This window comes from Crinia signifera, chromosome 8 (assembly GCF_055691185.1).
Source record: "Crinia signifera chromosome 8, ASM5569118v1, whole genome shotgun sequence".
In the NCBI taxonomy this organism is placed as follows: domain Eukaryota; kingdom Metazoa; phylum Chordata; class Amphibia; order Anura; family Myobatrachidae; genus Crinia; species Crinia signifera.
Window position 1 is genome coordinate 43,443,248 of NC_139224.1, and position 4,247 is coordinate 43,447,494.

At 45.6% G+C, this 4,247-nt stretch overlaps 1 long non-coding RNA gene across 1 annotated transcript; it reads left to right on the forward strand.

The window, feature by feature from the left end:
- The first annotated feature begins 639 nt into the window (after positions 1 to 639).
- On the forward strand, positions 640 to 3,129 carry LOC146026993 (uncharacterized). The gene is made up of 3 exons (XR_014454614.1): positions 640 to 792; positions 876 to 901; positions 3,000 to 3,129. It is a non-coding gene; the product is annotated as an uncharacterized LOC146026993 (long non-coding RNA).
- Positions 3,130 to 4,247: the final 1,118 nt, after the last annotated feature.

Sequence of the window (4,247 nt, forward strand, 5' to 3'; positions counted from 1 at the left end):
AATGATGATGATGAGGAGGAAGGTAAGTCCCCATTATACCTCTTACTATGGAAAGGCAGATTATCAGTTACATGGGGAGAGGGATCAGTAGCAGGAAAAAAACATGTTTATACCAGGGTTGCCGACTTTTTCTGTCTCCTCTACAGCTGCAGTTCGGCGGGCGGGACTTGAGCGTGTCATCATTAAGCCCCGCCCCCAGTATGAAAAAAAAAACCCAATTCACAGATCTCCGTGGAGGGGGCGGGGCAAAAATGACGCGATTGTGGACATTTTAGCAACGGCCCCTCCTCTGAGACCCGCGGATTGCTGCATTTAAACCCAGAGGTATGGGGGAACACGCTGCAATCGGGGGGTGGCGTGGGGGTCCCCCAGAATCCGGGAGGGTTGCCCACTTTTCCGGGGGGGGGGGGGGGTGGGGGGGGGGGCTGGGAGGAGGAACTACAGAATTGTTCAAAATTAAATTTAAAACAAACAGAAATGTTTAGGAACTAAGAGAGACTCACATATAGTACAGTTTTCTGTATGTACCTGGCTGGCGTGCTGTTTCTGTATTTCCCAATGTTAGCCGTTAGTTGACGATTATTTGTATACTTTCAATATAGTAATATCTTCATGCAAACAATATTCCCTTTTAGAAAACCTGCAGAATTATATGGACGACCTGCGAGCTGATATGAAGAAACAAGTCATCGCCAACGCAGTGATCATCGGCGGTGTGATATTTCTGGGACTGCTGTTCTACATGGCCGTCGTCTTATATTTTATAGTGTTTTACCGCTACAGATCCAAACCGTATGTATTGTGTTACTTCTTATACTGTCTGTTATAGCGTTTATTTTTTATTTTATTTACTTATTTATTTATTCTTTTAACAGATCAGAGGAAAACAAAGATTCACAGGGTAAGCATATCAACGATTGTTTCAATGTTTTAAACAGCAGGTGGGCGGCACTCAAATAAAGAAAGCTCACAAAGGGCACAGAATACAGGGGAGAGGACGTGTATTCTGTGTCCTGAGGACAGGGACAACCCCGAAAGCGCTCGGCGCTTTAATACACTGACGTTTTTTGCCCTATGAAGTCTTTGTGAGCTTTCTTTATCTGAGTGCCGCCCACCTGCTGGAATTGTGTATGATCGATTTTGGGAAGGCACCTTTGTGGCATTTTGTGTTGGAGTGCCGGCATATTGGAACTTTATATATATATTTATATAGATATTTATATATAAAAGAAAAATTACAGTGCGCAAAGGTAATATTGTTATTTAGAGGAGGTAAAAAAATACCAGTCCCAGTGGTAAATGTCCTGTGTTGTAACAAGGATCAGGTGTTCTTGATTTCTACACCCATATGCAGACTTTAAGAAGCATTCTGCTTGTATAGCAAGCTGGCAGCTCCACTTGTGAACTCAAAGTTCTCCCGAATCCAACGGGTCAAGTATTCTAAAATATAAGAAGATGGGCGCTACAATGCTGCATTACCACTTAAAAAAGACCACTTTTTTAAGTGGTAATGCACCATTGGAGGGCCATCTTCGGTACTTGTGGAGTATCACGGCTCCCACGACCTGCATCGTATGCAGATCGTATGCTAAAATCGCATCGCATCGCATGTGGCATACGATGGCACACGATGCGATGCAATGTTTTACCGATTTTTGACTATTTTTGCTCAAAAATCGTATGCCATCGCATAACATCGTATGCCATATGTAGTGGCATACGATGTCATACGATGCGATACGATGTTTTACCGATTTTTGAGCATTTTAGCTCAAAAATCGTATGCGATCGCATCGCATGCCATACGATGGCATGCGATGCGATGGCACCCGATTTTGCACTGAAATGCAACAGAATGCATTGAAATGTGTATTAAAGTAGTGAAATGCCCCCAAATGCCATTTTTCATAGTGCACCACCCCCACTATCAACGTCAACCCGAAGCGTGGCGAGCGCAGCGAGCCCGCGAGGGGCGGCGGTAAGCGTCCTACGACCTTTTCATACCCCCACTATCCACGTCGGCGTGGAGTTGAGAATAGAATAGTGTGGCGAGCGCAGCGAGCCACCGAGCCCAAGCGTGGCGAGCGCAGCGAGCCCCGCGAGGGGACGCGGATACCTTCACAGCTATACGCGTCTCCTCGCGGGCTTTATAGGTATCCGCGTCCCCTCGTGGGGCTCGCTGCGCTCGCCACGCTTCGGGCTCGGTGGCTCACTGTGCTCGCCACACTATTCTATTCTCAACTCCACGCCGACGTGGATAGTGGGGGTATGAAAAGGTCGTAGGACGCGTACCGCCGCCCCTCGCGGGCTCGCTGCGCTCGCCACACTTCGGGTTGACGTTGATAGTGGGGGTGGTGCACTATGAAAAATGGCATTTGGGGGCATTTCACTACTTTAATACACATTTCAATGCATTCTGATGCATTTCAGTGCAAAATCGGGTGCCATCGCATCGCATCGGATGCCATCGTATGGCATCCGATGCGATCGCATACGATTTTTGAGCTAAAATACTCAAAAATCGGTAAAACATCGTATCGCATCGATGGCATACGATGCCATGCGATGTTTTACCGATTTTTCACCATTTTTGCTCAAAAATCGGTAAAACATCGTATCGCATCGTATGACATCGTATGCCACTACATATGGCATACGATGTTATGCGATGTTTTACCGATTTTTGACCATTTTTGCTCAACAATCGGTAAAACATCGTATCGCATCGTATGACATCGTATGCCACTACATATGGCATACGATGCCATGCGATGGCATACGATTTTTGAGCAAAAATGTTCAAAAATCGGTAAAACATCGAATCGCATCGTATGCCATCGTCGTATGCCACTACATATGGCATACGATGCCATACGATGGGAGCCGTGATACTCCACAAGTACCCCATCTTCTTTTATTTTAGAATATATATATATGTGTATATGTGTATGTATGCATGTATATTTAATGAATTAATGTGTTCTTGATTTTTGTTTTAGATATTGACATCGAAGCTGCATGTGATGCTGCAGAACAAAGACCAGGGCAATTCTAGGGCACACATGAACTATGTGCAGAACTATGTGCAGTGCATTTACTTGGATTTACCCAGATTTACCCGGATCTCAAAATGGGATCTTATTGGCTATCCGGCAGTGGGTAGCCAATAAGATCCTTGTTTGAGATCCTGGTAAATCCAGGTAAATCTGGTTAAATCCAGGTCTGCACATCCCTAGACAGAACCATCACCCAGAGCACTATCCTGGAAGGGTGCAGCCCTAATCAGCTTTCACATCATTCCAACTCACCTGTCAATCTTCAGCTTCAGGCCGCCTCCTCATCCGCGCCAGACCACCAGGCAATTGGTTAAAAAGGGAGCCTAAATCATCCACCTGCTTACTGAACCCTTTGCTACAGCCCCGGCTTTCACCACCACTCACCTACATGTGACATTAAATATCATGTGACATTAATATTGTCTATTATATACCATACCTGGGCCCGCATGCAGAGCTGGTTTGAATTAAAAAAAAAGCTCCCAAAATGCTGTTTCATGTATTTCTTATTACATTTGTTGCTGTATCACATCCAGTAACTTATTTATATCAGTGACTGATTATCTCACTAACTGGGTTTAAGTGAACTAACAGCCAATGACGAGGGTTCCTTGATACATAGGGGTGATTTAGTATGACTTGGAAAGGGCCCAACTCAGCGCTCATTCCGATGGTGGTGGGGGTGTCTGCTCATGTGCCTGTGCGTATTTGTGCATGCGAAGACCCTCTTTGAGAACACCTTTGGCGAGAATCACACTTGCTGAGGTGCTCACATGGGTAGGGGAGGGAGGGGCCACACAGGGGAAGGCTGGAGGGGAAAGACCAGCGTTTTATAGGTGTCCCCATAAAAATAAAATCTGGGCATTCCCCGGAGAATGCAGGCGTTGTGGTTTGTTCCTGCTCGGGGCGGGTGGCTGATGTCACATGATGTTAGCGCCTGCCCTGTCTTCAGCAGGCTCCAACGGAAATAAAAGTCAGTTAAGACTGACTATTATTTCCGAAGGGGAAAGAAATGATTCGATGGTTGGCGCTATTTTATGTTGTTTTCCTTTTTTATTTTGCTACCATTTAACAGCAGCTTGTTGCATTTAAGGGGTTATTCAGATCTCAAAGCAGCTGCAACTTATACCACGTTCTCATTCCCGGGTTTTTGTTCCCGTGTTTTTGGCGGGTCACATAACATCTCAGCTC